Source organism: Apium graveolens, chromosome 4 (genome assembly GCF_009905375.1).
Source record: "Apium graveolens cultivar Ventura chromosome 4, ASM990537v1, whole genome shotgun sequence".
NCBI lineage: Eukaryota > Viridiplantae > Streptophyta > Magnoliopsida > Apiales > Apiaceae > Apium > Apium graveolens.
Genome location: NC_133650.1, coordinates 223,133,989 through 223,144,969, shown reverse-complemented (window position 1 = coordinate 223,144,969; position 10,981 = coordinate 223,133,989). Strand labels below are relative to the sequence as shown.

Here is a 10,981-nt window from a genome sequence, read left to right as displayed (position 1 = left end):
CAAAAACTGGCCACTGGATATCAGCTCCAAGGCCCCGAAAAGCATTCCCTAACGCAAGGGTGAGCTCCTGAGCAAACCTGCTCTGCGTCTCATACATGGCATCCATCCGCCGTGAAAGCCTCCTATACTGAGCATCAGCCAACCCAGCACCATCCTGAGCTCTCGAAGAACCAGCCTCATCACGCCTTGGCCTAGCCATAGTAGCACCTCGTGCTGGACGCCCTCCTGGAAGACGATAACCCAGCCCATGCTCCTCAGGCTCACCACCGGTCCACTCCTGCATCCCATTCAGCGTCCCAGAATCAATCGGAGCTGCCGGCAACTGTAACTGCTCATGAGCCGGCCAGTTCACTCCCACTGCTCGGCATAGCTTCGTAACCGTGGATGCATAAGGGATGTTCATATGCTTCGCTCCCCTCAAAAACTTCAGAATTCCTTGGTAGATAAACTCACCAAGGTCCACATAGTACTCCTCATTCAGAATTCCCCACAACAACTGTGCTCTCTCAACTGTGACCTCGTGTGCATGCGAAGAAGGCAAAATATTAGCACAAATAAATGCATTCCATGCACGGGCATACCTGTTCATGGCGATCGCCGGAAAGTGACGATACTCATTAGTGCCGGTCCTGAAGGTCCAAACTGTGCCCGGTCGACAGAGAGTCGCACAAATCAAATCCAAGTCAAAATCCTCAGCAGTCTTTTCATTCCAGTTCTCCTCCTCGGGCTTCCTCTCTCGCTGTCCAATCACACGGCGAATCGCCGCAGGGTGATAATCAACTGTCAGCCCTCGGACCATAGAAAACCCATTCTTTTCGGCCTTCGCGTTCGCGTAGAACTCGCGAACAACGCTCATCGGTACCGCTTCGGGTGACTCACAAAAAGCTATCCACCCCTTCTCTGCAATCATGGGCAGCAACTCACCATCCCTCCCCGATGGTAAAAACCCTCTCTCTTTCAGAATCGGCTTCCCCAAAAGCCTAGTGTACTCCTCCTCCGCAGCTCTGTCAGTTAACCGAGGCCTTGCAGCAGTACCCCTCGATGAATCAGCAGTAGGAACTGTGTTGCTGCTGTCAATAGTGCGTGCTCTCTTGGGTGCCATTGATTCGTGAATAAAAGTGTGTAAGAACTGAGTTTTGGTGCTTGGGAGAGAGTTTAAGTGTAGGAAGTTTGTGGGAGATATGTAGGATAGGTGTATGTATATATAGGGTGTGGATTAGATTAGGGTTTGGGAATTAAGGGTTAAAATGATGGGGTAGTGGGAACAAATCGTGGGTTTATGGGCTACAACTATTTTTTTTTTTTTCTGAACTAAAAAAAAAAATTCTGGCAGGCAACCCCTGAGCGGTCGCTCAGCTTGCTGCGCGGTCGCTCAGCAAAGCTGAGCGGACGCTCAGCTTGCTGAGCGGTCGCTCAGCAATGCTGAGCGGGCGCTCAGGGGGTCACTGGAATTTTTTTTTCAGCCCCTGTTTTCTGATTTTTTTGTGTTTTTGGATAGGTTATTAACTTCTAAGGGTTCCTGTAACAACAATTCATGGGTTGCCTCTAACGCAGCGCTTCTTTTTCGTCATTAGCTTGACGTTTCGTACCCTTCTCAAGTAGTCAACAAAATGGCACTAACCACTTCTCGGTTTGCCATGTCCCCATAGTCGTGCTTCAAACGCTGACCGTTAACCTTAAATGCTTGGTCCGGATCATTCTCAAAAATTTCCACCGCTCCATGTGGAAACACAGTTTTGACAATAAAAGGCCCAGACCACCTCGATTTCAACTTCCCTGGAAAAAGTCAGAGCCGAGAGTTGAATAAGAGAACTTGTTGCCCCGACACAAATAACTTAGGATGTAGCTTCCTATCGTGCCACCTCTTCACCTTTTCCTTATACATTTTGTTATTCTCGTACGCTTGAAGTCGAAATTCATCAAGTTCATTAAGCTGAAGCATTCTTTTCTTACCAGCTGCATCTAAATCCAGGTTTAACTTCTTCAATGCCCAGTAGGCCTTATGCTCAAGCTCCGCAGGTAGATGACATCCCTTACCGTACACCAACTGAAACGGGGACATACCAAGTGGAGTTTTGTATGCTGTTCTGTAAGCCCAAACAGCTTCATCGAGCTTTAAAGACCAATCCTTCCTTGACGGACAAACAACCTTCTCTAGAATGCGCTTTATCTCTCTGTTAGACACTTCCGCTTGACCATTTGTTTGCGGATGATAGGCAGTAGCTACTCGATGATTCACATTATAACGCTGCATCATAGAAGTGAACTTACGGTTGCAGAAATACGATCCTTCATCACTTATGATTATCCGAGGTGTTCCAAACCTTGTGAAAATTTGCTTATGAAGAAAATTTAGCACTGCCTTTGCATCATTTGTCGGTAAAGCTTTAACTTCGACCCATTTTGAGACATAATCAACTCCCAGCAAGATGTACTGATTATTGCAAGACGAGATAAAAGGCCCCATGAAATCGATTCCCCAAACATCAAAGACCTCGACTTCAAGCATCACATTTAATGGCATCTCATCCTTCCTTGTCAAATTTCCCACTCTTTGGCAACGATCACACCTTAAAACAAACTGATGAGCATCCTTGAACAAAGTAGGCCAAAAAAAACCTGCTTGCAGAATACGAGCTGCCGTCTTCTCACCACCATAGTGTCCACCATAAACCGTGGAATGGCAGTCTCGTAATATCCTCTCCGTCTCACAGAACGGGATACATCTCCTGATGATCTGGTCAGCTCCCTGTCTAAACAAATATGGTTCATCCCACATATACCACTTCACCTCATGCAGAAACTTCTTCTTTTGAGCGGATGTCAAATTAGGAGGCATTACATTGCTGACGAGATAGTTTACAATATCTGCAAACCATGGTTCTTCCTCCTGAACTGTGAACAACTGCTCATCCGAAAAAGATTCATTGATTAACGTCCTATCTTGTGAAGTAGAATCGGGATTCTTCAACCTAGAGAGATGGTCAGCTACTTGATTCTCAGTACCTTTTCTATCCTTGATCTCTAACTCGAATTCCTGAAGTAAAAGCACCCAACGAATGAGTCTCGGCTTCGAATCCTTCTTGGAAACCAGATAGCGAATAGCCGCATGATCAGTGAATACTGTTACTTTCGTACCAAGTAGATAAGATCGAAATTTCTCGAAACCAAAGACTATAGCCAAAAGCTCCTTCTCAGTAGTGGTGTAGTTCAATTGGGCCCCATTTAAAGTTTTACTCGTATAGTAGACCACATGGAAGAGATTTTTCTTGTGCTGTCCCAGAACTGCACCTACCGCATAATCACTCGCATCACACATCATCTCAAACGGTTCTGTCCAATCTGGTGCTGTAATAACTGGTGCAGTGATCAAACTCTTCTTGAGAGTCTCGAATGCTGCCAAACATTCATCATCAAATTTGAAAAGCACATCTTTCTCAAGCAAATTGCACAACGGCTTAGATATCTTTGAAAAGTCCTTGATGAATCGCCGATAAAAACCCGCATGACCAAGAAAACTACGAATTCCTTTCACAGAATTAGGTGGGGGAAGATTTTCAATGACTCCCACCTTGGCCTTGTCCACCTCCAGACCCTTGTTAGACACCTTATGCCCAAGAATAATGCCTTCACGCACCATAAAATGACATTTCTCCCAATTGAGCACCAAATTAGTTTCCACGCATCTTTTGAGTACGGCGCGCAGATTATTTAAACATTCATCATATGAATGTCCAAAGACGGAGAAGTCGTCCATGAATACTTCGACATTATTTCCAATCATGTCAGAGAATATAGCCATCATACATCTCTGAAAAGTGGCCGGGGCGCCACATAACCCAAACGAAACTCTGCGAAAAGCAAACGTGCCAAATGGACAAGTGAAGGTAGTCTTTTCCTGATCCTCTGGTGTAATACAAATCTGATTATACCCTGAATAACCATCCAGAAGACAAAAATACTCATGAGCCGCCAACCTGTCAAGCATCTGATCAATAAATGGAAGAGGGAAGTGATCCTTCCTTGTGGCTTTGTTCAATTTTCTATAATCCATGCATACTCTCCATCCTGTAACTGTTCGAGTGGGGATGAGCTCATTCTTTTCATTTGCGACCACAGTGATACCTCCTTTCTTAGGTACACATTGTACGGGGCTCACCCACGAGCTGTCAGAAATAGGATAAATGATGCCTGCATCCATCCATTTCAGAATTTAATTCTTCACCACCTCCTTCATGATGGGATTCAGTCTTCGCTGCTGTTCCACAGTTGTCTTACTACCTTCCTCTAGCAGAATTTTATGCATACAATATGAAGGACTTATCCCCTTGATGTCTGCTATGGTCCATCCAATAGCCGATTTGAATTCTCTCAAAATCCTTAAGAGCTTGTCTTCCTCACTACCTGAAAGGTCAGATGAAATAATAACAGGTAACGTAGATGAATCACCTAAAAAAGCATACCTCAAGTGTTAAGGTAATGGCTTGAGCTCCAAGGTAGGTGCTTCCTCTATTGATGGTTTGAGATTTCCTTCAGCATTCTTAAGGTCAGAAGTACCAAGAGATTCAAACGGCATGTCCAGCTTTCGCTTCCAGGGAGAAGCATTCAGATATTGTAATTGCTCGTTACCATCTTCATCATCGCTGTCAAAATCCCCCACTAAGGCCTTTTCCAATGCATCAGACATTAGCATGCGATCGAGTTCCGAAGTAACCGCAGAATCAATCACATCCACTTTTAAGCACTACTCATCTTCTGTAGGGAATTTCATTGCCTTGAATACGTTGAAGGTCACATCCTGATCTTGTACCCGCATAGTAAGTTCACCTTTTTGCACATCTATCAAGGTACGGCCAGTAGCCAAGAAAGGCCTTCCCAAGATTATGGGAATCTTCTTATCTTCCTCAAAATCCAGAATAACAAAATCTGCAGGAAAGAAGAGCTTATCCACCTTGACGAGCACATCCTCCACTATGCCCCTTGGGTAAGTAATGGAACGATCAGCCAATTGTAGAGACATGTATGTGGGTTTTGGATCAGGCAGATCCAGCTTTTTAAAGATCGACAACGGCATCAGATTAATGCTTGCTCCCAAATCACAAAGGCACTTGTCAAAGGTCAGATTGCCAATGGTGCAAGGAATGGTGAAGCTTCCTGGATCTTTCAGTTTTGGTGGTAACTTTTGCTGCAGAACAGCGCTGCATTCTTCCGTGAGAGCAACGGTGTCAAGGTCATCCAGTTTCACCTTCCTTAAAAGAATACTCTTCATAAACTTCGCATAACTAGGCATTTGCTCCAGAGCCTCAGCGAAAGGTATATTGATGTGAAGTTTCTTGAACACCTCCAGAAACTTCCCGAATTATCTATCCAGCTTTTGTTGCTGCAATCTTTTAGGAAAAGGTGGTAGAGGATAGAGCTATTTCTCCCCTGTATTAGCCTCAGGCAGAGTGCGTTCAACAATAGTCTTTCTTGGTTCCGCCGCTTTCTCCTTTTGCTTAGATTCTTCATCTCTAATTTCAGTTTCTCCTTCTTTTGCCTTTTCAGCATCAGTAACTTTTCCAGACCTTAAGGTAATAGCCTTGACTTGCTCTTTAGCTTCCTTCCTGCCTGGTACTTCCGTGTCACTGGGAAGGGTGCCAGGTTGATGATTGAGCACTGCATTGGCTAATTGACCGATTTGATTTTCCAAGGTCTTGATAGAAATCGCCTGACTCTTGCATAACAGCTTAAGTTCCTCAAAATCAGCACTAGTAGGTGCAGCTGTACTTCCCTGTTGAGGATATGATTGCCTTGTAGCATACTGCTGTGGTTGCTGGAATCCAGGTGGGTTAAACTATTTACTCACTCCTTGCTGATATGGTGGCTGAATAGCATTCTGATTATTCCCCCAGCTGAAATTTGGATGATTTATGTTGTTAGGATGATAGGTCGCTGGCACAGGCTGCTGTTGTTGCTAATAATTATTCACATACTTGAACAGATTCGTTGACAAGAGAACACTGATCTCTAGCATGAGAACCTGCACAAAGCTCACAAACCATAGCTATTTGATTAACTCCATATGTAGCCAGAGAATTAACCTTCATTGATAGCGCTTGGAGCTGGGCTGCAATAGCGGTGGCTGCATCAACTTCCAGAATACCTGCTACCTTGCCTGACGTCATCCTCTGAGTTGGGTTTTGATTCTCATTTGCAGCCATCGTCTCTATAAGATTATACACCTCAGTATAGCTTTTAGCCCATAAGGCGCCTCCAGCTGCTGTATCGAGCATGGGCCGAGATTGGGCCCCCAAACCATTATAGAAACCCGTGATCACCATCCAATCCGGCATTCCATGATGTGGACATTTTCTCAACATTTCCTTGTAGCGTTCCCAAGCCTCGCACATAGATTCTGTAGGTTGCTGCGCAAACTGAGTAAGAGCACTCCTCATAGCAGCAGTCTTTGCCATCAGATAAAACTTCACCAGAAACTTTTGCGCAAGATCTTGCCACGTAGTGATGGACCCAGCTGGTTCAGAATGTAACCAGTCTTTAGCCTTGTCCCTCAGTGAGAATGGGAAAAGCCTCAACTTGATAGCCTCATCAGTCACGCCATTATACTTAAAAGTGCTGCAGATCTCGACAAAATTCCTTATGTGCATGTTGGGGTCTTCAGTTGCCGCTCCTCCAAAAGAAACAGAATTTTGCACCATCTGAATAGTGCCCGGCTTGATTTCAAAGGTGTTTGCTTGAATAGCCAGATGAAGGATGCTTGACTGAATGTCATCAATTTTAGGCCGAGAAAAATCCATAAGAGCTGGATCAGCTTGAACAATACGATCTCCCATGTTTACTGGTTCTTTCCGCTCAGTTCCTGAATCCGAATCCTCAAAATCTAACTTCTCCGGAATATCAAGAACTTCGTCTATCTCCTCAGCTGTATCTAAAGTCCTCTTGCGAGCACGAGAACGAGTTTGCATAAACGCTTGCTAAAGTACCTGAAACACAACCGGAAACAATAATTAACTACTACGTCCTAATCACTGAGTCCTAATGACCAATGATGGTAAGTACATAAACTAAACAAATACGCCGAGTCCCTGGCAGCGGCGCCAAAAACTTGTTAGGGCAAAAATACGCGCTAATATTCACGCAAGTATACGCGTTCGCAAGTAATATAGAATACTTTCTAGTTCGTTCCCACAGAGACTCAGACTAAATTATTGTCTAATTAAACTCACTCACCAATGTATGATTACTTCTCAATGTTAAGACACTAACACTTAAGATTGTTGATTAAATATTAACTACAATTAACTGCTTAATTAATCACTTACTTAACACTTCAAATTATCAATAATAAAATACTCATGAGATCATAACTTCATTACTACTTCCTTCAATAGTCATTGTTATTACCTTTAGCATGTGACAGTGATGATATTAATCGAATAACACGAAACTGATAAAAGCCAACTTTCATTGTACTAATACCATTCTACCAAACATCCACAATTAAGATAGAAATTGAATAGTCATCAATTATGTTGAGTTCCTATATGTCTACGGAAATTGACAACATAACGATTTAAGCACAAGTTATTCCCTTTGATTACATAGGGCAAATAAAACTGTTAGAGTTACCCACTAATCATGAACAACGTACATGAACCTATGCTAGCATGGCAAGTTCTAAATCTCAAGATCCACCGTCGCTTCACAAGAGATTAACACCCTATCTTATATGTTCGCGACGCACATAAGACGAATACGCACAACCAATACTAGATATCATACAATCATCACACACTAAAGTATTAAACAATTACTAAAGAATTCCATAATAAATCCGTTGCAACCCCATGATCACGATTAGCCCATAATAGCACTTATCGTCATCATGGGTTCATATGAAATCATGATAAACAAACACAAGAAAATAATAACTAAACTAATTATATTAAACAGAGTATGTCACAAGAGTAAATAAGTTCAAAGAAAGAAAACTAGCATCCAACGTTACAACGAAACAAGAATCACAAGAAAATATGCTTCCTCTTCGTTGCGGTGTGCTAAATCGGCCTTCTTCCTTATCTCCTTCGCTCCTTGCGTAAAAACACGATCTTCTTCAATCCACGCTTGTGAAAACGTCTCAAATCTACTTATATAATAGTCCCATAAAACTCAGATTATATAGAAGTGGAAACCAAACAGAAGTAGAAGTCCTGAAATAATATATCTTTTTTCCCGACCCTGCGCGGCCGCTCAGCATAGCTGAGCGGGCACTCAGCTTCCTGCGCGGCCGCTCAGCATTGCTGAGCGGGCGCTCAGACCTCTACTGGAAAAAATCCTGATTTGCTCCATTTCTTCGCCGTAATCTGCCCTTTTCTTTCCTCACGCAATGGTGAACACATGCCAAGGCTTATTCTTGATGATTCCTCCCCGAAATGCAACTAATACCCTGAAATGCATAAACACTAGAAAAATGCATCAAATACATAAAATACTTGATTCCAAGACACCAATTTAAGCCATTTAAGACGCTCTAAGTGGTATAAAATGCCACTTATCAACTACTGCATGGCTGACAGGTGTAACGTCTGTTCCACTAGTAAAAGAGATAGAAGATTTTAAAATCTTTTATTTACATTTCTTTCTATCCTCTCTCTCTTTTCTCTTAATCTCTCTCTGACGGTTTTCTATACAGACATTTTATCAAACACCTTTCAGGCACTCTTCTTTCTCACTCATTTCTCAATGGCACCCAAGGATATAATCTTTAATGGAGCAAAGTTCATCCCCAACAACTATGCTGCCATTCTCACTAAGAGTGAAGCTCCTTCGAAACTTCATTTTATTTAGGATTTCTTATCTCATAGTGAAATTGTGTTCGCTTTAACGCGGCCATCCTATATATATATATATATATGGAACTCAAGTTCTGACGTTTTGGCGTACAGGACTTTATGATGATGGTGGTAAGAATGGGACTCCAAGTATCGTGTTTACAGTACAGGAGGTTGAGTATGTTGTTACTCCGGTAATAGTTCGAAAAGCTTTACACCTACCTGAAAACTGTCAATTCAGTTCTGCTATGGAGGAGCCATTGCTACAGTAAATGATGGATAATCTTGGGTATGAACAGAGTTTGGCTAAGTTGGGTCAACTCAAACGCCCATATATTCGAAAGGAATGGAGCTTCTTCTTCATTGCATCGCGAAGACGTTTGCCAACAAGTGCTCAAATTTTGATGCCATTCCTATTCTGACACAACAAATTGGGTATGCACTCTTAAACCAGTCTCATTTTGGTTATGCAAAGACTGTGTTATGTTTTATAGGAGATAGAATGAAAGAGGACAGGAATGTAGTTTACTTTGCTAGGTTCTGTTAGTTAATCTACAGTCATTGTACTTCAGAAGAACCACAATTAGAAAGTGAACAGATAGAACCATTTAGATTAGCTAAGAGGGATTTTACTGATCTCTTAACTGCTGACAACAAGAAGGGAGTTTTGAGACCCCTTAGAATTCCTTTATCAGTAAAGCAAGCTCTGGTAAATGTTGATTCTAATATCTATTCATTGCTATATCCTGATGTCCAACCCACCAACACACAACAGCCATCAGAACCAACCACCACCCAAATACAACAACAACAGTCATCAGCACATACAAATCAACCATTAGCACCTACAGTGCAGCCTTCTTCTTCTAGAGCAAAGAGGACAAAGACTGTACCTCAGACACAACAAAAGAGAAGGAAGATGATTCTGAGAGATGAATCAGAAGATGAAGCACAGGTTCAAAAATTAGAACATGTTGCTCAAGTAGCTGAGAAGGTCTCTTCTCAGAAAGCTCAGGAAACTGGGAGTTCTAGGTCCCTCAAAAGGCTTAGAAAGATATATTCTGATGACAAAGCTCCCAAAGTCTCTCCACCCTTGAAGAGATTGAAGAAACAAAGAGCTAATAGGGACATGGTTGAGTCAAATTCAGAGGATGTGGAAGCAGCAACTAAGGAAGGGGATCAGGAATCACTGATCCCAAAGGAGCCAATTGTGATTGAATCCCTTCCATCTACACAACCATAATTTGCTGAAGCCACTGAATCTACACCTCCACTGTCGCTAATTCAAGCTGAAGAAACTGCTCAAGAACACATGCCTACACCTCATGTTTCTCCTATTCACTCTCCAGTACATGCTGATAATCCAGGTACAAGTGCTGAAATAGATATTCACAACTTGAATGTGCCTGAGGTTCTATACTTGGAAGCACCAACCATTTCTCAACACACTCCACCAGCAACTCCACTGCTAGATGTTGGTGTCAATGCAGATGAATCTTCTATTATTTCACATACAATTATTCTATCATAAGATGTTGATACTGAAGATTCTGCAAGTTCTGTTAAAGTAAATGCTGATAATACTGGTGAAGGTGCTACAAATGTAAATGCTGATGCAGCTGGTCCTTCAGGACATGCACCTCTACAAACAGTTAATAAAGATGATTTGATTAAAAAGTTTGTGAGAGAGGATGCACCAGTACCTTGGAGTGAAACTAATAGAGGAAGGGAATGGATCAAGGAGTGCAACAAAGTTGATTTTGTTGCTACTGTAAATATTCTTGTTAAGCACCTGGCTAAAGCTGATAAGATGTTGGTGAATGATGACTTCAAAGCACAGCTCAGAGTTACTGCATTGAGTACAAGGAACCTTCAAGGTCAACACTCAATAACTCAAGCCAAGGTGAACAAAATTCAAGAAACATTGATTCAGCAAGATATGAACTTTAAACTGGATAAGAACAGATTTTTCAAGCCTGCCTTTAACAGAGTTGAGGCTATTGAGAAAGCTCAGGAGAAACAGCAAGCTCAGATTGTTGAAGTGCTAAAGAATCAAGCTTCTCAACAAGTTCAGCTAAATGAAATCCAATCTTCAGTGGAACTACTTCTCTCTCTTCTACTACCAGATGATACCAAAAAGGGGGAGAAAGTGA

At 42.3% G+C, this 10,981-nt stretch overlaps 1 non-coding gene across 1 annotated transcript; it reads left to right on the top strand.

Annotated features, from left to right (window-relative positions):
* The first annotated feature begins 6,330 nt into the window (after positions 1 to 6,330).
* LOC141722351 (small nucleolar RNA R71) lies at positions 6,331 to 6,437 on the top strand. The gene has a single exon (XR_012575370.1). It is a non-coding gene; the product is annotated as a small nucleolar RNA R71 (small nucleolar RNA).
* Positions 6,438 to 10,981: the final 4,544 nt, after the last annotated feature.